Source organism: Martes martes, assembly GCF_963455335.1.
Source record: "Martes martes genome assembly, chromosome: 15".
NCBI classification, from domain to species: Eukaryota; Metazoa; Chordata; class Mammalia; order Carnivora; family Mustelidae; genus Martes; species Martes martes.
In genome coordinates this window covers 52,587,602-52,612,361 of record NC_137903.1, presented here as the reverse complement: position 1 = coordinate 52,612,361, position 24,760 = coordinate 52,587,602, and the positions used below count along the sequence as shown (strand labels likewise).

Below are 24,760 nucleotides of genomic sequence, written 5' to 3'. Positions count from 1 at the left end.
ACATGGGGCTTGAACTTACAACCCTGAGATCAAGAGTCACTTGCTCCACTGACTGAATCAGCCAGGTGTCCCAGTTTGGTTTTTTTAAAATCACTGAACTTTTCCGAACTGTTGCTACTAATCTTCAATTATTTTGTGCATTTGCTAAGTTTTTTTATTCAATGTTCCAAAGGTGGACCATGTTGCCATACTGCTTTTTATTTATTATTGTTGTTGTTATTATTTTTTTTTTGGTGGTGGCATTTTTATATTTATTTATTTATTTTTATTTTATTTCAAACCCAGTATAGTTAACATAGTGTATTAGTTTCAGGTGTACAATATAGTGATTCAATAATTCTATACATTACTCAGTGCTCATCGTGATAAATGTACTCTTAATTCCCTTCACCTGTTTCACCCATTCCCCTTACCCACCTCCCCTCTGGTAACCATCTATTTGCTCTCTATAGCTGAGGGTTTGTTTTTTTGATTTGTCTCTCTTTTTTTCTCTTTGTTCGTTTGTTTTGTTTCTTAAATTCCACAATGAGTGAAACCATATGGTATTTGTCTTTCTCTGACTTATTTCACTTAGCACTAAACTCTCTAGATCCATCCATGTTGCAAATGACAAGATTTCATCCCTTTTTAATGGCTGAATAATACTGCACTGTATGTAAACCACATCTTCTTATCCATATATCAGTGGATAGGAAGATGTGGATAGGAATTGGATAAGCAGATCACACTTGGGCTGCTTCCGTATTTTGGCTCCTGTATGTAATTCTGCAATAAACGTAGGGGTGTACATGTCTTTTCAAATTAGTTTTTTTGTATTCTTTGAGTAAATACCCAGCAATAGAATTACTAGATCACATGATCATTCTATTTTTCATTCGTTACTCTTTTCCACAGTGGCTATACCAGTTTCCTTAGGGCTTTTTAAATCTCCTCCTCCTTTTCTACCTTTCCCCATTTCCGATGCTTCCAGTCTTGCCAGCTGAATGTTGTTAATTGATGCTCCTGTGACTGCCCCTCCTCCAGCCGGCCACTCCCAATGTCCCTTCATCTTCGGCCCCCAGGCAAATACTCTTCTTTCTCTGGGTTCCACTCACCCTGGCACGCCACCCTTCTAGGTCGAGTCCTTCAATTTTAACTTCTTTTTTTTTTTTTTTAAGGAAAATACCTAATCTTTATTTTTAAATTCTTTTTTTTTTTAAGATTTTATTTATTTGACACAGAGAGAGATCACAAGTAGACAGAGAGAGAGGGGGAAACAGGCTGAGCAGAGAGCCCGATGTGGGGCTCCATCCCAGGACCCTGAGACCACGACCTGAGCCGAAGGCAGAGGCCCAACCCTCTGAGCCACCCAGGCGCCCCTTAAATTCTTATTTTTAAATGGTTAGTATTTTCACATGGTTCAAAATTCTTAAAGTATTAAAGAATACAACTGATAAATCTCTCTCTTACTCGCGATCATCAGTTTCCTTCCACATGGCCAATATTAGCAGTGTCTTCTCCCCATTTATGTAGAAATAGCTTATACATGTACAGGCAAATATTGTAGATCTCTCCACCTTTTCTTAACTCAAACAGTAGGGCCCTACTTACATGGGTTCTGACTTCATGTTCAGTTATCTGCCTCCTCTTTTGGAGCAGGAATACTTAACTTGGTAGGTACCATTCTCTACTTGGCTGCTGAGGTTCCTATACCTTTTTCAAGCTGAATCCAGCCTCTGGTTTCTCTGGCTTCCAGATTCTGGTGCACACATCAAGCTTTGCATGTCTCCTCAAAGCCCTTCTCATCAGTTTGAGGTAAAGAAGCAGCTACCTCTGCACCCCTCTGCCTTTTCTCCCCAAAAATCCTCCCCTCAAATTGAGCGAGTCTACAATCTCTCAAGCCTCTCATATCACTGACCAGGCTGAAGGGTCCTGAGAGAGGGGCCAAGAATTGCATAACTGGTGACATAGCACTTCTTTGCAAATTTGCCACTTGGATGTCTGTCTCATAATTTACTTGCTGCCATCAGTTTGTTTTAGGATCTCACTCAAAAATTGCTGTGTAGGGGGTGCCTGGGTGGTTCAGTGGTTAGCGTCTGTGTTCAGCTCAGATCATGATCCCGGAGTCCTGGTTTTCAAGCCCCACATCGGGCTCCTGCTCTGTTAGCCTCCTTCTCCCTCTCCTTCTCCCTCTGCCTGCTGCTCCCCCTGCTGTGCTCTCTCTCTCTCTGTCAAATAAATAAATAAAATCTTTTAAAAAATTGTAATTTAATATTCCTTACAGTCAAATATGGTTAAGTGCATCAAGAGCTAATGTGTAGGGTATAAACAATTAAGTAATGGCACATCAAAAAGGAGAAAGATGGCTGTGTTTGAGGTATTTGGGAGGCAAAGGAGAGGCAGGGATCAGCACAAGAGATGAGAGGTGGAAATTGTGCATAGGCTGATATGAGGATAACATTGCTCTCCGCGAAGTGACAGGAACTTTTGGTGTTTTCTCTGTTACCCAGGAAGCAGCATGGGGGTGGAGAAGTATAAATAGGCTTTAGAGTAAGGGAGACCTCAAATCTCATAGTTGCCCTTTACTGATGGTATAATATCAGGCAAGTTGCTTAGCTTTTCTCAACCCACTTCCTCCTCTAAAAAAAGTTTTTTTTTTTTTTTAAAGATTTTTATTTATTTATTTGACAGACAGAGATCACAAGTAGGCAGAGAGGCAGGCAGAGAGAGCAGAGGAAGCAGGCTCCCTGCTGAGCAGAGAGCCTGATGCGGGACTCGATCCCAGGACCCTGGGTCATGACCTGAGCCGAAAGCAGAGGCTTTAACCCACTGAGCCACCCAGGTTCCCTAAAAAAAGTTTTATAAGACTTAATAGGGTGGTTCATTGGGCTCCTTGCTCCGCAAGGAGCCTACTTCTCCCTCTGCCTCTGCCTGCCACTCTGCCTGCCTGTACTCTCTATCTCTCTGACAAATAAATAAATAAAATCTTAAAAAAAAAGACTTAATAGGGTGGTTGTATAAATTCAGCGAAATAACATATGAAAATCATCTATCCCACTGCTTTACACGGAACGGATGGGAAAACAACTAAATAACTCTTTCCTTATGTTGTTTTTCTTGCTACCACCCGCACCTTTGGGATACCCACATTTCCTGTTCTTCCCTCCAGCACAGCTACCTAGAGTCACAGCACACATTTTACAAATGTGCAGGATTTTTTACATCCACTTATGTCCTACTCAGGCACAGCTAAAGGCCCTACAAAGAGGGAGCAGTTACTGCCTCCTGCTTCTACTGATGAGATCTACTCAACAAGCAGTTATCGAGCACCTAAGTGTCCTAGTTACTGACCTAGGCCCTACTGGAGTACAGAGAGACAAAAGGGTCTTCAAGATACTTAAAGGTGAGAAACTGCCTCTGGATAAACAGCTATCGGAGGAATTCAGGCGGTGGAGGAAAGTGATGGGCAGAGAGCCTGTGTGAAGTGAGCACCTAGCGGAGGGTGGCAATATTTGCAGAAGGCAGGTCATTTAAGCTAAGTCCCGACACACGATAGAATTCACCATGCGGAGACTGGGGGAAGAGGATAAAGATATTAGAAGATATGTTGATTACAGAGCGTCTCTCAAAGCACCGTTCTGTTGATGCCTATACCTAACGGGAGGAAACTCCGTTTTACTTGCTCCTGAATCTTTAGCAATTAGGTACTGCATGCTGAGCAGAACTGTAACTCTCGCGAATAAAACTGCCACAGTTGACAGCAGTGGGTAACTGCAGCCGCCGCAGAGCTGCAATTACTCTGAAACCGACTGGGGTAAAGAAGATTTACTTGGACGACAACTGGTGAAACATCGCAAACTCTGAGAAGCAGCAATTTCGACTTCTGAGTTCACCCTGGTCAAACCCCCACCTTGTTTTTTTTTTTTTTTTTTGGCCGGGTACGAATTGCAAAGCCAGAAGGCCCAATTAGCGTCGGAAGAAGGAGGGCAGGCAGCGGGGTGGGGGTGGGGGGGAGGTCTCCGCTGCGGATCTACTCTGGCTCCTCCCGAGTCCTGCGAGGCACACATTCGCCACACTAAACATGGCGCTTTCGAGTGACCTTTCTTCGTTTTAGCTCTCTCTCAGCCTTTTAGCCACACTCAACATGGCCCTAACCGAAGGTTGTATTCCTGTGGAATGGTCTGGGGACAGTTCTCGCGAGGTTTGCCCGGGCCCCGACTGCTCCCGCCCTGCCTCGCGCGGCCGCCACTGCCACTGCCGCCGGCGCCGCTCCTCCTCCGTGTCAGTTGTTGGGCTGTAATGGCGACTGGGCCGCCGCTGCCGAAGTGACTCCCGGGCAGGGGAGCGGGGCCGGACCTGCGCCAGAGGGAACTGCAGAGAGCCGCAGCTCAGGGGGAGGCTTGTCGTGGGGGAGGGGAGGCAGCCTTTCCGCCTCTCCCTCCTTCTCTGCAGCCCGGCGGATCCCGGGAGCCGGTGCGAGGCGGGCACCCGGTGCGTCCCCGGAGCGGGGAGGCCAGGCCCGGCAGCCCTGGGGCCGGTCGGGGCGGCATCACTGCTCCCTCCGCCAGGCCCCGCGGGATGCACCGTGGGAGCCGAGGGCGGAGGCGACACTCTCAGGTGAGCCGCGGGAGGACGGGGCTGGGACCGCGGACGCTCGCTTAAGCCTCTGCTGTCTCTGTCCGCGGTCCCGGGTCCCCGGTGGCGGCGAGAGAGGCGGGGTGGGGCGCCGGGAGCCCTGGCCCTGCCTGGCGTCCCCCTCGGGGAACCTCCCTAGGTACTGAGCCTTTGCGGGGAGGGCCATCCTGAGACCTGGATTTCAGGTCCCACCGGTGTCTGCCGAAGACGGATTTCCTTCCTTAACCTGCCAGGGCTCTCCCCGCTCCCCGCCCCTCCTCTCGTCTGCGAAAGATTAAGGTACCTCTCGCCTTTGGTCTCCGGAGAAGTGCTCCTTCTTCACTTGCGGATCAGGCATATTTTAGGAAATTCCGGGCAACTGGCTCCAGTGGCAAGGATGACTGGTTTCTGTTCCTTTTTGGTGAGGATAAACATTCTCAAGTATAGGGCAAACTTTGGTCTGCTCCAGTCAAGCAGCTGCTCAATGTAGTCTACCGATTTATTCACAAATGATTTAGTGGGGGATTTAAAAAGCTTTACGCTTTGAAAGTTGTCAGTATTTTCCTCGCCTTCTTTTTAAAACGTATTTACCAACATGGTAAATAATATTTAGCTAATGTCACAAATACGGTTTGGAATTTCGCTGGATTTGTAGTTTTCAGATAGGAAGTTGCGTATAGGTATACGATTTTAATGTGGTTTTAGTGTAGCAGCAAATCTTCCATAAAGGAAAAGATCCTTCATAAAGGACAGGGTGTCGGGAGTAGTAGTCAGTATCCATGCACTCCACCTGATTGTTTTGATTGTTTTGTTTTGATGGTGATCCTTGTTTTGAATTTGGAGAAGTCGTTAATGGTTAGGTTGCCATGTTAACGATGCCTCCTCCTGTCTTGTATTTGAAGGTTTTAAAGGAAAGGCTGTCTTAGGCCAACCTAGCAACAGCTTGAAACGATTTGTAAAAGCAATGGTAAAATCCTGAAAGCTGCTCTCCACTTTAAACATTTCTTAGTTTAAAATACTGTTTTTAAACAAGGCAGTATGCTGCTAATAACATGAGATTGTGACTTTGGGGGATTGGTTGTTAGACAAATGGTAGAAGTTGCTTCAAACCCATGGGTGTGTAATATGAATTAGTTTTAGTGTGCAAACTTGACGAACTCCAGTGTAATAAAGTAGATGTGAAGCATTAAAGCCTCATTGCATTGAATTTAAGATGCTTTGATCAGAAGATAAACATCAAGCTAAAATCTCTTGTATGTGTGGATAAATACATGTATCTCATTTCTTCATAGTAGCAGGACTTGTGTTTGTAATGATGGTGAGGTCTAATAACTAAACAATTTCATACATATGGGAGATAATTTCTCTAATTCTCTGAGACAGATTATTATGTAAGAGTGTTACTACTTAAACAATCAACCTGTGGGGTAATCAATTTATGAATTACGAAGTTGTGAATTTTTTTTAATGCTTTTGATTGCCAGTCTTTTGCCCATTTTATAACACTTCTGTCATATCATGGACAGGAGAAAGAAGATGGAATCCCTGCCTAACCAATTTTATTTGTTAAATTGCTGTGTTATAGTGGCAGCAAAAAAGAAGCAACTGTTTAAAGATTTTTTATTTATTTATTTGACAGACAGAGATCACAAGTAGGCAGAGAGAGAGGAGGAAGCAGGCTCCCCGCTGAGCAGAGAGCCTGATGCGGGGCTTGAACCCAGAACCCTGGGATCATGACCTGAGCTGAAGGCAGAGGCTTTAACCCTCTGAGCCACCCAAGCGCCCCAAGAAGCAACAGTTTAAAATAATTGACATCATTTTTTGGTGTATCACCACATACGTTATTTTATTTAGTTTTTATAGCAGTGCGAGGTAGGTTTGGCAAATATTTTTGTTTTGCAGTTGTGGAAATTGACCCGCAAGGAAGTTTATTTATATGAATGATGCTCTTATTTCTGCAGATCTAGAATTGTTTATTTTTATTTAGGTATAATTGACACATTAGTTTTAGGTGTACAGTGTAATGGTTCTTTTTTTTTTTTTTTAAAGATTTTATTTATTTGACAGAGAAAGATCACAGGTAGGCAGAGAGGGAGGCAGAGAGAGGGGGAAGCAGGCTCCCGGCCCAGCAGAGAGCCCGATGCGGGGCTCGATCCCAGGACCCTGAGATCATGACCGGAGCCGAAGGCAGAGGCTCAACCCACTGAGCCACCCAGGTGCCCCCAGTGTAATGGTTCTGTGTATATGTATTGTGAAATGATCACATTTCTAGTTAACATTGTAGAATTAGTTTTATTTTTAAATTGAATATTAATATACTTCTGGACCATGGATTTTTAAAGTCTAAAAAAATTTTTATTTTTGCTCCTTTTGACATGCCACTAACTCCTTTATGCTGATGATTGTTGTTCTTTAAAAACAATACTTTCAATAATTTTTGTTAATTATGAGCAAGTCATGAATTATTATAGTGGATGGCTTTACTGCTATATGTACTTTTTGCTTGAACGGTGTTCTTAAGAAATTGTAGTTGATCTGTCATCTCTTATTTTGTTTGGATACTCTTAGTTCTGTCATCTTTGGTAATTCAAATCATTTATACTCTTGGTTATGAAAAACCAGTATTTGGTCCACATGGTAGCATAACTGAAGAGTAGTAGCATCTTGGTGATTTTATTGTAGAACTGATGATTTAAAAAGTTAACTTGCCATCTACACTTGTGATTGCTCTTTTTGCAGCATGGGACAAGTTGTGAAATAATTTTTTTTATTGACATTTTCTTTCCATCTCAAACAGTTTCTAGTGTCACAGATAGTCCAAAAACACAATCAAAAGATTGAATAGTGTTTTTTTCTCTGCCCTAATAGCTTTTTATTATTATCACAGGTATAACTTTACATTTACTAGTGATTATTTTGGTTGGTTATTTGCCTTCCTCATTTGGTCTGTAAGTTCCATGATAGCAGAGACCCTCTGTTAACTATTGTGTGCCCGGTGGCTAGCATATAGCAAACTAATCAGTAAGTATTAGTTGAATAAATTGACTAAAGAGTGGTCTTGGCATAGTGTTTAGAAAACAAAACGAAACACTGGTTCATGTTCCGAGGCACACATCAACTCTTATTAAGCATATACTCCAGAGATACGTTCCAGTTGGCTAGGTAGCAGGGAATGAAAGCCTGCGATTAAAAAGCCACAGGTGGATCCTGAAAACTTTATTGGATATTTTAATGATTTGCCTAGGTGTTCTGGCAATAGTTACTATAATTTAAAGAAAATAGAAGGTTTAAGACCCTGACCTAATTAGTACTATAATTATAGGCTCTTAATAACTTTAAGTCACTTCTTAATTACAGCATTGGGAGTTTTAAGTCTTAAAGGCCAGCTAGTCCAATTCCCATGTTTTACACATAAGTGAACAGTATCATATAGGGGAAATATCTCACCCAAAGTGGTTTCATAACTGGATGAAGAATTCGCTGTAGAAGATTGCTAAGTCTTCACTTGTTTAATGTCAGGTAGTTACAATAATCAAATCAGACCATGATTGTGACCAACTGGACAATCTATTCATTCTACATCAGAGTGAAAACTCAAAGTAGACCTCTCCATGAATTAAAAATATTAACTTAAAAATGGACCTCAACCCTCCCCTATGTCACTGGGACTATAAATTGGTACAACTAGGACAATATTCTGGAAGGAAATTTGGTGTTACTTATCAGAATTAAAAGGGCACATATTTCATCATTTTGTTTTTGGGAGTTTATCTCACAGAAATTTTAACACAAAGAACAAGAGCAAATCTATAAGAATGTTCATTTTAACATTATTATAAGTGAATGCCAGTAGAATTTGTAAATAAAAAGTGTTCTAAATGTCCCATCTGGTAGGGGAATAGCTGAAATTATAGTATATTTATGCTGTGTAGTACTATGCACTTGTTAACAGGTTGAGGGGTAGCTCTCTTTATGAGAAGCAGCTGACCATCTCATTGAGTGCAGGGACCATGCAACTAAGTTTCTGGGTTCAGATCCCAGTTGTATCACTTATTAGATGCAGCCATTAGCAAATTACTTAAACTCATCTATAAAGTGGATATAATTACAGTTCTTACCTGACAGGGCTGTCGTGAGAATTAAATGAGTTGCTATTTCAGCTGTAAGTAGGCATAGTAAACACCAATACATGTTTAAGTGTTTGCAATTACTATTAGGTACTGACATAGAAGAATATTCATGATAAAATATTGAGTGAGAAAAATAATTGCATAACACTGTGGAATATGATTCGGTTTTGAAATAAACACATGGGCAAAGAAATTTAGTTTGATTTTATTACAACTTTTTGTGTGTGTAGGAAAGAATCTGTAAGGATAGATGTTTAACAATTAGCTGTGTTATCCCTGTAGGAGTGGATGATTTTCCTTTTTTTACTTTAGACACTTTTGTATTTATTATAAGTCCCACTTTTATAATTTTTGAAACATCTTTTTCTAAAAAAGAAAACATTGAAACAGTTTCTTCTATTATATAGTCATATAAATACATTTTCGAATTTACTTGTTTTTCAGAGATCTGTAGATTTCATCAACATGATATCACAGTGAGATTCTCTTTCAAAATCTTTTGTTGACGGAAGGTTAAACTTAAAAGTGTTTATTTCCTACTAGCTCTGTGACCTTAAGTGTCATTTCTTCATTTACAAAGTAAGTGCATAGGCTAGATCAGTGTTCCTTAAACCCAGCATTCCCAGGCTGTGCCATGAGGTGCCTTGGAGCACTGTGGTGAACTCACACAGGTACTGTGGAATATTTAAAAATTTTCGAGGGAAACACCGTAATATTTGACAGCTGTGGGATATCTGTGTGGTATTTGACATCTGCGGGACACTGCTCAAACTATTAGTTTGAGGCAGTGACTGTGAGATTGTGCTGCATTTCTTCGGATGACAGGGTGTCTTCAAAAAGCTGCGTTTGGGGGGCTGCTGTGATAAAAAGCAAGTACTGTGCAAAAGTCAGTGTGAATGGTAAATGAAAGTGGCAGTGTCCAAAGCGATTTCAAGGTTTGAGAAGCTGTGTAATGTGTAGCTGGTGCACACATCCCATTAATAAGTCATTGTGGTTATATAATAATAAAACATTCCTTTCAATTTATATGTATTTTTCAAATTGTTACTAAGTTGTTAGAACACAAAGACTTATTTGATTATATGGATGTAATAAATGGAACTGCTATCTATTTTTTTGGTGCTTGGGGGCACCATGAGAAACTTACTGATACACTGGGAGCTCTTTGAACTGAAAAGGTGCAGGAACCTCTCCAACTCTGTTGACTAGGACCCTCACAGTAAGAAATATATTTTTCATAGGGTTATAATATATATATATGTATACATCTATTTATAAATGAATTTTACACTTTAGGGCAAAAAAGTAATCCTGACTTGTGAACTGTGAGACACTTTTATAGACATATATTCCTTGAAATTAATTTGGAAGTGTAAGCGTTCAGGATAACTAGATGGTGGGTAAGCAAAGTATAGGCTGGTATTTCTAGGACTCCCCCCACACCCCCAACATTGTTCCTGGTCTTGTTCATTGTTGTTACTTTTTCTTTCTTAAGTAGAAGACTAGGGTCACCTATAGTCAGGTATAGCTCGTCTCCTGTCAGTGGGGAATATTACGTTCTTTGTGATCCTCACCCTGCCACCTATGTTCCAAAGGCCAAACTGGTACCAAATGTTACATAGTTTTCTTCTGGATTTCTTAGATTACAGCCTTGCATTTGTAAAAGTAGTTGTTGGGGTTTTTGTATTTTATTTTATTTTTTAAAGATTTTATTTATTGGGGCGCCTGGGTGGCTCAGTGGGTTAAACCTCTGCCTTCAGCTCAGGTCATGATCCCAGGGTCCTGGGATCGAGCCCCACGTCGGACTCTCTTCTCCGCAGGGAGCCTGCTTCCTTCTCTCTCTCTCTCTCTCTGTCTGCCTCTCTGCCTACTTGTGATCTCTGTCTGTCAAATAAATAAATAAAATCTTAAAAAAAAGATTTTATTTATTTATTTGACAGAGAAAGTGAGAGGGAACACAAGCAGGGGGAGTGGGAGAGGGAGAAGGAAGCATCCTGCTGAGCAAGGAGGCCGATGCGGGGCTCGATCCCAGGACCCTGGGATCATGAACTAAGCCGAAGGCAGCGGCTTAATGACTGAGCCACCCAGGTGCCCCTGGTTTTTGTATTTAAAATGTAAAGAGAGGTGAGGCTGAATTCTCAGGCCATTTGTATTTGTGTATTATACTATATTATGCGGGTGTTGGTTATTCTGAGAGTTTACTTGGAACAGTATAATAGGTCTGACCTAGAGCTGAATGTTTTCTCCTTTTTTCCTAACGTGGTCCCTACTACATTTGTCCATTTTATATTTAGATGAGATAGTATGACTGTTCGAGGGTTGTCTTTTCTCATTCTTTCAGGCAACTGTGGTTGTTACATAGGATCTGATAGAGATGAGAGAACTGAATGTAGCAAAGGCATGGAAAACATTCTCTGGGAGAGCCAAAACAAAGTTATTTCTTTCATCTCCTTGTCTCCAGGACCAGACACATAGTAGGAGTCCAATAAATAATTGAGTCAAATCTATGTGACTGAATGAGAGCCCGGTCAATAAATGTAAAGGGAGAATTTGCTGCTAGAAGATACTTGAAAATTGGCTATTTCATAAAATGTCATCTTGTATCTTATTTGTGTGTATACCATAAGTATAGATCAGCATTTCTCAAACTTTCTGGTGTCCAGACCATTTCATACTCTTGACTTATTAAAAGCTTCAAAGGGCTTTGTTTACGTGGGTTATATCTATTGGTATACTATGTTAGAAGTTTTAAACATATTAGTTTTTAAAAAATTTTCATTCCAGTATAGTTAACATACATTGTTATATCAGTATCTAGTGTACGTTACAGTGAATCAGCAGTTCTGCACAGTAGTTTTGGTCATCATGATTGGTGTACTCTTCATCCCCTTCACCTGTTTCACCCATCCATTTGTTTGCTATCATTGAGTCTGTTTTTTTGTTTCTCTTTTTTTACCCTGTTCGTTTGTTTTGTTTCTTAAATTCCACGTATGAGTGATATCGTATGGTTTTGCCTTTCTCTGACTTATTTCACTTAGCATTATAAGCTTTAGATATATCCATGTTGTTGCCAAGAGCGAGATTTTTTTTCATGGCTGATTAATATTCCATCACACACACACACACACACACACACACACACACACACTTGGTCTGCTTCCATATTTTGGTGATTTTAAATAATGCTGCTATAAACGTAGGGGTGCATGTATCTTTTCAGATTACTGTTTTTATATTCTTTGGTAAATACCCAGTAGTGGAATTACTGGATGGATCATACGGTAGCTGTATTTTTAATTTTTGGAGGACTCTCTATACTGTTTTCCGTAGTGGCTGCACCAGTTTGCATTCCTGCCAACAGTACAATGAGGGTTCTTTTTTCTCCAGATCTGTTTCTCGTATGGTTGATTTTCACCATTCTGAGAGGTATAAGGTGATCTCTCATTGTGTTTTGATTTGCATTCTCCTGATGGTGAGAGATGTTGAGCATCTTTTCATGTGTGTCTTTGGCCATCTGTGTGTCGTCCTTGTAGAAATGTCTGGTTTGTGTGTTCTGCCCATTTTTTATTTTAGTTTTATTATAAATTTCTTTTAGAGAGGGAGGAAGGGGGGGGGCAAAAGGAGACGGAGAGCGAGAATCTTAAGCAGCCTCCACATGCAGCATGAGCCCAATGTGGAGCTCGATCTCACAACCCTGGGATCACGACCTGAGCTGAAAATAACAGTTGGGCACTCAATGGACTGAGTCACCCAGGAGTCCCCTCTTCTGCCCAATTTTTTAAAGTTTATTTTTTTTTCTTATTTTTTAAAAGATTTATTTATTTGAGAGAGAGGGAGAAAGACAGAGAATGCAACAGAGAGCATGAGTGGGGAGGAGTGGGAGAAGCAGGCTCCCTGCTCAGCTGGGACCCTGGGATCATGAGCTGAGCTGAAGGCAGATGCTTAACCGACCAAGCCACCCAGGTGCCCCTCCTCTTCTGCCCATTTAAAAAAAATTTAACATATAATGTATTATTTGTCCTGCCCATTTTTTAATCGATTATTTGTTTTTGTGTATGTGTTGAGTTGTCTAAGTTCTTTCTGTAGTTTGGATACTAACCTTTCTTTTGGATATGTCGCTTGCATATATTTTCTCCCATTCCGGGGTCTTTGAGTTTTGATGGTTGTTTCCTTAGCTGCGCAGAGCTTTTTTTTTTGGTGTAGTCCCAATAGTTTGTGTTTGCTTTTGTTTCTCTTGCCTCAGAAGACCTACCTAGTAAAATGTTGCTACTGCTTATGCTCTCTTCTAGAATTTTCATGATTTCACATCTCATGTTTAGGTCCTTAATCCATTTTGAGTTTTTATTTTTGTGTGTGGTGTAAGAGAATGGCTCAGTTTTATTCTTTTGCATGTAGCTGTCTAGTTTCTCCAACACCATTTTTTGTCAAATACTTTTTCTGTGTCTCTTGAAATAATCATATGGCTTTTATCCTTTCTCTTGTTGATGTGATGTATCTCATTGGTTTGATTTGTGAATATTGAACCACCCTTGCATCCCAGGAATAAATCCTGCTTGGTTGTGGTGAATGATTTTTTTTTTTTTTAATGTATTGTTGGATTCAGTTTGCCAATAATTTGTTGAGGATTTTTGCATCTGTGTTCAGAGAAATTTTCCTGTAGTTCTCTTTTTTTTGTAGTGTCTTTATCTGGGATTGGTATCAGGGTTGCTTTCCTTTCTCTTCAATTTTTTGAAATAGTTTGAGAAGAATAGGTGTTAGCTTTTCTTTAAATGTTTGGTAGAATTCACCTGTGAAGCCATGTGTTCTTGGACTTTTGTTTGTTGGCAGTTTTGTTTTTGTTTTGTTTGTGGTTTTTTTTTTCTGATTTAATTTTATTGCTGGTAATTGATCTATTCAAATTTTTTGTTTCTTCTGAGTCAGTTTTAGGAAGTTAATAAGATTCTACGAATTCATTTCTTCCAGGTTGTCCGATCTGTTGGCATATAATTTTTCATAATATTCTCTTACAATCCTTTATAATTCTAGGGTTGGTTGGCATTACTCCTCTTTCATTTCTGATCTTACTTGAGTCCTCTCTTCTTTTTTCTTAATGAGTCTGGCTAACTGTTTATTAGTTTTGTTGATCTTTTCAAAGAACCAGAGCTCCTGGCTTTATTGATCTTGCCTTTTTTTTTTTTTTTTTTGTTTCTATTTCATTTATTTCTGTTCTATCCTTCCTTCATCCTGTTGATTTTGGGTTTTGTTTCTTGTTCTTTTTGTATCTCATGTAGGTGTCAGGTTAGGTTATTTATTTGAAAATTTTCTGCTGCTTGCAGTAGGTTGGTGTTGCTATAAACTTCCTTCTTAGAATATCTTTTGCTGCATTCCAGAGATTTTGGATGGTTGTGTTTTCATTTTCATTTGTTTCTATGTATTTTTTTGATTTCCTCTTTGATTTCTTGGCTGACCCATTAATTTTTTCAGTAGCATGTTATTTAACCTCCATCTATTTTTTTTTTTTTTTCAGATTTTTTTCTTGTGCTTGATTTCTAGTTTCCTAGCGTTGTGGTTGGAAAAGATGCATGATATGGAAGTTTTAAATATACTTATTAATTTATTTAAAATAAATCCATATTAAAATAAACAGGTAACATTTTTAAAATGAAAAATAGCTATTTTTCCAAAACAAAAACATTTAGTGAAAGGAGTGACATTGTTGGACATTTTCTAAATCTTTTTAATGTCTAGCTTAATAGAAGACCTCTGGATTCTCCTTTCTCCTTCTGCATTCCATCTGTTCTGGTAACTTCCATCATGCAGCCTGCAGGAGCCTGCACTATACATACTCAGAATGAAAGTGAAAAAGAGGAATAATGTCTTAATATTATTATGGAAATAGTTTTGGTTTCATAGACTCCCCCTGAAAGGTGGACCCTTAGAGATCCTGGGACCATGGTTGGAAGTGGTGGTACAGATTATAGAATAAGGATCTTAGAGGTCATGTAGTTAGAATCACCTCTTATGGATATTTCTGGCTCATATGTCTGGACTGAGAGAATACCTCAAGCTTGTTTTTTGGGAATAATCATAAGTTGGCTTTTGGAGATGGTGAGTAAGATGTGCTTTTGAGGTTTCTGAATAAGTGGTTTGATATGTGGGTTAGCATATCAGAGATAAGATCTGGGCTAGAGTTTGGCAGTCATTGGCATATACATGGTATTCGAAGCCTTGGGCATGGTGACGTCACCTAGAGGATAGTGTTAGAAAAGAGCCCATTGTCAAACCTGTTTGAATCTCTAGATTTGAGAGAAAAGGACTAGCTAGCAGAGGTGACTAAGATAGAGAACTAGAGAGAAGATGGAAAACCAGAGTATAGCACATGGAAGCCAAGACAAATGAGTGCTTCAGGAGAGTAGTTAACTGTGATGAATGCTGCCAAGAGGCCAAGCAAGATGAGGAGTTTTTATTTGAAAATGCTTAGGGGCGCCTGGGTGCCTCAGTTGGTTAAGCATCCGACCTTTGATCTGCGCTCAGGTCTTGATCTCATGGTCATGAGTTCAAGCCCTGCGTTTAAAGAAAAGAAAAGAAAATGCCCATTAGATTTAGAGATGAAGAGATCTTTGGTGACTTTACTGAGAACTGCTATGGAGAAGGGGGTGCCAGCCACATTGGAATTGCTTGAAAAGTGAGTGAAAAATATTTCTAAATGGAGACTGAGTGTATTTAGTCAACTTTTTTGAGAAGTTTATAAAGGAAAAAGAGAGGGTGCTGGATTGTGGGACTTTGATGTAGTTTTAAGAAAGAAGATTAAGTATACATGCTATAGGAAGAATCTTGGTGAGAGGAGGAGGCTAGACATACACACAAGGGAAAATGTAACTTTTGAAGTTTCTTGAAAGAACTTAGAGATGGGGAGATCTTAAAACAGATGAAGTATTCACATGGCTTCTTTCCTTTAAAAGTTACTTTTTGTATTCTTCTCCAGTTCTTCCCCTTTATAAACTCTTATCCTGCATGATAAGTGGGGTAGTTAAATGGTAAATGTAATTCTTTTAAATTTCTTGACTGTTAGTTTTCTCTGAGCCTTTTTGCTTCCCTTATGAGGTATTTGGGTGATACGAAGTTTGGGCTCCTTGTTTGTTAGCAAATAAATAGTTTTTTTTAAAGTTGCATACTTGTTTGGTATAAGGTGTTTCTGCTTTTTATGTTTCATCCTAACCAGATTTTTTATTATCATTTTTATAGCTTTAGTGAAATTCTATTTGTTTTTGTTGACAAGTTAGAGTCATTCTTAGCTAACTTTAGGAAGTTTTTTTTTTAATTGTTTTGAGCATTTCAAACTTTATGTAATGTAAATAGAACCATGTCAAATATAGTTTCTTTTTTTTAGTCCTCGTGATTTGACTTTAGTCTGAACAAAGCAGGATTGTTCATTTATCCTTCTGACTTTTTTGCATGAAACAACTTGTTTCTCTACAAGATGCCAGTTAAACTCACTCACTGTAAAATGGACACTAGAATGAAACTCTTGAGTCACTTAAATGAGTAATAGAAGTATTCTTAAGTTTGGGCTGCCGGGGTGGTTCATTCAGTTAAGTGTCCGATTCTTGATTTCAACTCAGGTCATGATTTTGAATTTGTGAGATCGAGCTCTGTGTTGAGATCTGTACTGGGCATGAGCCTGCTTGGGATTCTCTCTCTCCTTCTCCTGCTCCTCCACCTTCTCTCTAATTTAAAAAACAAAATGTATTCTTAAGTTTTCTGAAATTTAAGAAGCTTGCAGTACAGTAAGGAGACAAAATGCAATGGAGTGATATAGATTCTCTTACTGACTTCTCGAAACTGTGGTCATAAGAGAGGAGTGGGCAATAATTGATTTTTTTTTTTTTAAGATTTTTATTTATTTATTTGACAGAGAGAGACACAGCTAGAGAGGGAACACAAGCAGGGGAAGTGGGAAGGGGAGAAGCAGGCTTCCCACCCAGCAGGGAGCCCAACACAGGACTCAATCCCAGGACCCTGGGATCATGACCCGAGCTGAAGGCAGACACCCAACGACTGAGCCACCCAGGTGCCCCAATAATTGATCCTTTAAAAACAAATCATGTTGGAAACCCCACATGATCTTGTCCCTTTCCTTCTCCAGCTTCATCTCTTGACATTTTTCCTTTCTGACACATGGGCCTTTTGGTTTCTTAAACCATGTTGTGTCTTTTTTGTCTCATGGCTGTTCCAAATACTGCTTCTACTGCCTGGAAGGCTCTTTCTTGCCCACCTATATTCATCCTTTAGGTCTTAGATTTGATGACACCTTCCTCTCCACTTCCTAGATTAGATGAATTTCCTTCTGTTACATGCTTCCATGGCACTTTCCTTTTTTACCCTTAATTATTTTTATCCCATTTGTAATATTCGTTGAATATCAATATTATTGTGGAATATTTACTTCTGAGTAACCCTTTAGATTTCTTTCGCGTGGGGACCATGTTTGTTTTCACTGCTATATCCCCAGTTGCTTAGTACTTTTCATTCCTACTGCATACATGGCCCTCAGCAGATATTTGTTAAACGAGTGGGTGGCATGGGTCAGATTGAGGAAAAGGTTTTTTATAAGTGTGGAAGAACAGTTTGGTGCAACACCAAGGAGGTTGCTGAAACATCTTACCTGCCGTTTAGAAAGGAGAGTGGAATAAAATGCTTCATCTGTAGACACATGTGAGGAAGTCCTGTCCTTTCCTATGAGTTTGATAACAGTCAAGACATGTAGGTTAAATGAGCATTTTCTAAAGAAGTTAAAGTGCATTGAAGTTAATGGAACAGAGGTTCTGAAGAGGATACAATTGAGGTGAGAAAGACAAGTGCCTTCTAATGAAGTTATGTGAGAGGACAGGGGATAATGTTATAAATGGTGGTTGAGTTTGCATATTCAAAGAGGCATCATGTGAATGCTCATTAGAGGCTTTCAGAGGTTTGAGAGAGAGAGATCTAGATTTAATTTCCAGATCTGTCGCTGAATGACCTTGGACTATTTCCATGGTCTGTCTGATACTGTTTCTTCATCAATAAAATACATATATAAATACTTCTCTTTCACACTTTAAAAACTTTATATAAAAAAACTCACTTATTTTTAAAAACATTAGCAAGAAAAAGAAAAACAGAAAAAGGTATGGAGCAGAAGATATGCCCCTCCCTTGGTAGGGAGAGGGAATTTTTGGTTCTCTGGAATTCAGTGTTTAGTGTTTTTATAAACAAAAAAGAAAATGTTAAAGGTCCCCAAAAGCTCATGACTGTTTTGTTACACACACCCCACTGAGAAAAAGAGCATCAGGAAAAGAGCAGAAGAGGACAAGAAACCCGAGTGGAGCCAGGTCCAGATGGGGGCCGTTTCTCTGTGCAGTATGTTTTTAGGGTCACAGAGAGCAAAAGGCTCTTTTTTTGCTAGAAAAGGAGTGGGAAGAAATGGGAGGAGGGAAAAGGGTAAATAAGGGGTTTTAACACATAGGGGAAATGGTAGGGGAGTGGTGCATTGTGCACTTTTCTCCTACCCTGTGGCGAGAATATGTAAGGGAAGGGGGACAGAGAAGAATAAAGATTTCCAGTTGCATTGAACAGAGATTTAGGTAAAGGGCTGGAGTAAAAGGCAAATAAGGAAGAGGATTGTGGATTGTGATGGAGACTGAAAATAAGATGTGGAAAACAATACAGTACTTGGCCCACACAGAAGGAACACAGAAAATGGTAGGTATGATTATTAACCATTAACTGCCTTCATGGTTACCACCCCCACCCCCCCATGTTGGGCTCAATCCCAGGGCCCATGATCTGAGCTGAAGGCAGAGGGTTAACTAACTAAGCCACCCAGGTGTCCCGCACTCTGTTACCTTTTTAGAGCCCTTATCGTTACACACACACACACACACACCCACACGCAGCATTCATTCATTCATTCATTCAATAAACATTCCTTGAGCACTTAATGCTCACTCACAATGTCGTGACACACATGAACAAATAGTATACAATGTGGTAAAGTTATAAAGTTACAAATATCACATGTGTATCAGTCTCTCCACAAGTTTGTATGGTCCTTATGGACTACATCTTATTTACCTTTCCATCAACACAGACCTTCCATGAACAGAAAAACAAATGACAATGTTGAAAGCTGTTATGATCTCAACTTAAACAGAAAAGAATAGAGGAATCAAAGGCAAGGTTGACAGTGAAAGGACAAACAGGGGAGGGACTGGGATAAATCAACAGAAGTAACAAGAAACATAATCACAGAAGCAGAAGAGATGGTTTAAAAAGCCAGGCTGGAAAATACCCCTAAGAAAGGAAAAGGAGGGCATCTGGGTGGCTCAGTCGGTTGAGCATCTGCCTTTGGCTCAGGCTGTCTGGCTCCTTGCTCAGTAGAGATCCTGCTTCTCCCTCTGCCTGCTGCACCCTCTGCTTGTGCTCTCTCTCTCTCTGACAAATAAATAAATAAAATCTTTAAAAAAAAGAGTTAACAGAGTGCTATTGGGGAAACAGATGAAGTAGTAATTCAGTTAAGGAATGGTTGGGGAAAGATTTATAATAGATGGCATTAACATTTGGACTTGAAGGTTATTATTGCCAGAGAAAATTTAGGAAAAGAAGATAGGTAATGAAAACTTCTGCATGTTTAGGGAATGCGCTCTAGCTATGTCTTTTTTTTTTTTTTTTAAGATTTTATTTATTTATTTGACAGAGATCACAAGTAGGCAGAGAGGCAGGCAGAGAGAGGAGGGGAAGCAGGCTCCCCGCTGAGCAGGGAACCCGATGTGGGGCTTGAACCCAGGACCCTGAGATCATGACCCGAGTCAAAGGCAGAGGCTTTAACCCACTGAGCCACCCAGGCGCCCCTAGCTATGTCTTTTTGACAAAAACAAGTGGTATACAGTGAAGATAGCAAGCGGGTTAAGACTGTAAGCTAAGGTTGTGGAGGATCCCAAGTTCCATCATGCTAAGGAATTTGGAATTTTAGCCCATAGGTGATAGTCACTGAAGAGCTATAAAAGCAGAATTGCTAGATTCTGTTTTCAGAAAGATAATTGTGGATAATCTATATGGAGAATAGACTAGGAACAGAATAATTTAGGAAGCTTTTACCACAATTTAGGCTGAAGAAATGCTCTGAACAGAGGTAAGGGGAAGGGAGAGAAAGGAAGAGAGGAATTAGAAATATCCTGAATTTTTTTTTTCAGCAGCTTTATGGAGGCCTATTTTATGAGAGAAATATCTTAAGGATAGTATTGACTTGGTAACTCAGTAAATGGTGGTGAGGAGAGGCAGAAATGGCAAAGATAAACTGGGTGCATGATAACCCCATTTGCTAAGAGAAGAAGAAGGAAAGATTTTGAAGATAGACAATAATGAATTTGGTTCTAAACTTGATAAATTTGAAGTGGCAGTGGGATTTGGAGGTGGACTATCTAAAAGACTGAAAACTTGGGTCCAGAGTTCAGAGAAAGACCTAGGATAGAAATAGGATGACACTTAGAAAGTGGTTTGAAACCATGAAAGTGTGTGACATTGCCTGGGAAGAAGGAGCTAGGAAAGAAGAAGACTTAGAATGGAACCTTTGGAAATGTTACTGTTGATGAATTGGGCAAAAGTAGAGAAGCCATCAGTTAAGGAAAAAGAAATCAAGAGTGTAAGGAAAGTGGGACTGATCCCAAAAGTAACGAGTATTTCAAGATGAAAGCTTAAAATCACAAATGTAATAGAGTTATAATACCCAGCTGGAAAATATACAAAGGTATATTTCTTGGATTTTCTGGACAGATGGACTATATATGTATACATATAGTCATATGTGTATAATGTTTAAACTTAGTTTTAAGACTTCGTAATAGAAACTTATCAATCAGGAAAAGTAATTTTTCAGACTTTAGAAAATAATGGACCTTTTGGGGCACCAGGGTGGCTCAGTTGGTTGAGCATCGGACTCTTGATTTCAGCTTGGGTTATGATCCCAAAGTTGTGAGATCAAGCTCTGCAGGCTCCATGCTGAGTGTGGAGCCTGCTTGAGATGCTCTCAGTCTCCCTGTGCCCCTTCTTCCCTGCTCATGCTCTCTGTCTCTCTAGAAAAAAAAAAAAAAAGAATAAGAAAAAGCAAGTATAGAAAGTATGGACTTTTTAGTTGAAGGACTGTTTATAAGAAAATGAATTTGAGGGATAAAGGGAAATTTTCTCAGTAGATTAAAAAAAATGTTTTCTGGCGACCAGAGATAACTCTCTCTCAAAAGAATTGTCATAGAAATTTTCTGTATTTTCTTTGTCTTTTTTTAAACAATGTATTTAATGTATTTTTTCTATAGTATATTTGAAATATATTTCACATGTGTTTCTCTTAACTTATTTCCTCTATATGAGTTAGAGGCTGAAATGAATGATTTCATGGAATCCTCTTTTTATTTTTAGGATTTTGTCCCTTTTCCCCTTAAATAAAGAGAAATAAAAGGAAGTTTGTTGTAAGACTGCAGAGAGGTCTCAAGGAATGCAGGAGCAGTAAATGAGGTAGTGGTATTATGGGAACTACAAAATGGCTAAGAACAAGGCCACTTTTTCCTTTTTTTGGGAATCTACATGATCTCTCATTTGTTTTTCTTTGGTCTCCATCTTGCTTTTTATCATGATTTTTCAACTTGACTCCTCACAGCTCATTGACTTAGTTGCTTAACATTCCATTCTAAAATTCTTAGATCTCTTCTTGCCAGGGACTGGATAGGCCACTCTTGAGTTAGTTCTTCACTGTTCTTCAGTCAGCTTTAGGGGGAGCGAGGGTTTGTGGATGGGAATGGGGGTGCTTGTTCTTCAGAGAGGGGGCTATATTTGGGCAGACGCAGTGATTGACATCTGTAATACATTCATATACAATTTCATTTAATCTTTTTGGGAACATTGTATGTATATATTTAGTTGCCACACAATGTTAACATTAGTTTCACGTATACAACATAGCATTTTAAAGATATACTTTGAGATAATTTGTTTTGTGCTGAATAGGAAGGATTGCCATTTGTATTTTGGAAAATGTTCAGAGTCCAAGGAGGATATACATGATAAGCATTGAGTTTGGGATAGTGGTTATTATTTCTGGATGGGGGGAGATGGATATGAGTAGTGGTACACAGGGGACTTGAGCCAAACTTCAGTAGTTTATTTTTTAAACTGAGAGATGAGTACATAGATGTATATTATTATTTCTTATACCATTTTAATATACCTTAACTATAGTATTTTAAAACAAAGTAAAGAAGAAAGTCTAATTTGTGGATGATTGACAATCATTTAAATTTGGACTTTCGCAGATAACAAGTCTTGGAAAATAAAGCAATCTGACATGCTGTTGCAAGTTTATTAACCCTTTTGTGAATGTCATAGTTATTGACAGTATGGTTTTTAGCTCTACTAATACAATTCATAAAATAACTTTTAAAATGTCAACTTAATGAGATTATCTAGTCTAACTCTCAGAAGCATTTATAAGAAAACCATGGCTCTCTGCCATTGTAGAAGTGGAGGGTTGTGACAGACTTATTACTAGATAACAGAGTACTTAACTTTTATGAACATGGTATGCTGATGCCATTAAGCATCCTGATGCAAAATAGTCTCTGTCCCTCTTTTTCTTCATACCAAATACATAATAGACGTGTGCTAATTAATACGGTGTCTTTAAGGATATACTCCCAAGAAGCTTTAACAAATCTCCCCCATAGAATCAATGTTTCCTTTTGTGATCATTGTACATGTTTTATGGTATTGTACAGATTATTATATTTCTCAGTTATATTATGTATATATTTACCTCACTTACTTGATTACTGGATTTCTTTGAGAATGTCATGAAGACCATGACATCTCTCTCTCTGGAAAAATGTACGTAGGTGATAACATACAGTAATTTCAGAGTTTATAAATTCCTTGAATTTCACTCGTGGATCCCTAGGTTAAGAATGCTTAACACTGGATTGTGAGGTTGGAGAGTCAGTCAGGGTCATTTCATCTTCTTTTCTATAAAACACAATACTTTGCACAAGTAGGTGCTCAGAAAATGTTAGCATGAGGTGATTGATGTGCAAGTTTATTCTCCCTATTCTTAGTCTTTTTTTTTTTTTTCTAAGTATTTGAGAGAGAGAGAGAGAGAGCACATGTGAGCAAGCACAAGCAGGGGGAGTGGCAGAGGGAAAAGCAGGCTCCCTGCTGAGCAGGAAACCTGATTTGGGATGCGGGATTTGATTCTAGGACCGTGGGGTCATGACCTGAGCTGAAGGCAGACACTTAACCAACTGAGCCACCCAGGTGCCCCTCCCTATTCTTAGTCTTAACAAAAGATAATTACACTGGATTAAAAAGTTCTATTTTCTGTGTACAGGATACATCTAAAATAAAGTGTCCCAGAAAGCTTAGAATTGAAAGGATACAGCAGGTATAATAGAATAAAGCAATACTTGCTTTTTATTAATAGCATACAAAATAGAATTGAATACTAAAGTATAGTTCTCTACAGACAATGATTGTCATTTTTTATTCAAGAAATATAAAACCCACATGACAATATAACAACCATGAACCTTAATGTACTAAATAATCCTATCAAGCTATATAAACATTAATTTAAGAAATATGAAGAGAAGGAGACAAAAAGTAGTCATGGTAGTTTTTTGTCTGCCTTTCTTAATTCTTGAGAGATTAGGCAAAAGAGAATGCACAAATATCCAATAAATCCAAAATTCCCATATGGCTATAGAATAAAGTTGTCATGTTGCCTATTAAAACATTTAACTGGGAAGGTAAGTTTCATTATTTCCCAGTAAACGATCTTGAATAAGTTTAATCTGTTTGATTTAGTCATCTCATAGTCGTTAGAAAAGGCATTTTATAGATTGAGATTTATACTTTAAAGATAGTAAGAGTTTTGACAGATTAGATTTTTCTTTCTATGAGGAGATTTTTTTCAGTGTACTTTTTCCTCAATTTTTCTATTTTTAGAGAAAATGATTTTTACATATATATTCTTTTTTTTTTTTTTTAAGATTTTGTTTATTTATTTGAGAGAGAATGAGTGAGAGAGAGCATGAGAGAGGAGAAGGTCAGAGGGAGAAGCAGGCTCCCCAAGGAGCTGGGAGCCCGATGAGGGACTCGATCCTGGAAGTCCGGGATCATGACCTGAGCCGAAGGCAGTCGCTCAACCAACTGAGCCACCCAGGTGCCCCTACATATATATTCTTATATAAAGATAAAAATATGAAGAACTGGGGGCACCTGGGTGGCTCAGTGGGTTAAAGCCTCTGCCTTTGGCTCAGGTCATGATCTCAGGGTCCTGGGATCGAGCCCCATATCGGGCTCTCTGCTCTGCAGGGAGCCTGCTTCTCTCTCTCTGCCTGCCTCTCTGCCTACTTGTGATCTCTGTCTGTCAAATGAATAAATAAAATCTTAAAAAAAATATAAAGAACTGTCCTACTTAAATGGATTCTATTTATAATAGAATTTTATTCTATTCTGTTTTTAATGTCTGAATTATCTTTTCGTGTCCTTTGCCCATCTACCTACCATGATCATCATGTTTTTCTTACCAATTTGATGAGTTCTTTACATTATGAACATATGACCTTCGTGACATTTGATAAAAATAATTTTCTCCAGTCACTGTTAACAAAGGCAGTTCAGTATGTTGTATATTAAAGAACCCTAGATTAATAGATTCTATTAATAATACTTCTTAGGTATGGGATAACCTGGAATTTTGAAAGGTAAGATATTGAAACACTGACATTCATGAGATTGGGCATATTATAGAGGTGAATTAAAATTGTAATGATAAACCTAAACCAGGCATGTTATTGGAAAATACTTTTAATTGATCTATAATGTACATTGAAAAAGCATGTAAATGTACAGCTTGATGGAAGTCTCATAAACTGAACACACTGATGTAATCAGCACCCATATTAATAAACAATATTATCAGTACCTCAAAAGCCCTTCCTTGCTCCAATTCCAGTCACCACCCTCCTGCCCAAAGT

General features: G+C 39.0%; 1 protein-coding gene across 1 annotated transcript in view; it reads left to right on the top strand.

Moving 5' to 3' along the window:
* Positions 1 to 4,205: 4,205 nt before the first annotated feature.
* CEP350 (centrosomal protein 350) overlaps positions 4,206 to 24,760 on the top strand; it is a 155,534-nt gene continuing 134,979 nt past the window's right edge. Inside the window, exon 1 of the mRNA XM_080824205.1 lies at positions 4,206 to 4,596. The gene's annotated coding sequence lies outside the window, so the exon portion shown is untranslated. The remainder of the gene's footprint in view (positions 4,597 to 24,760) is intronic.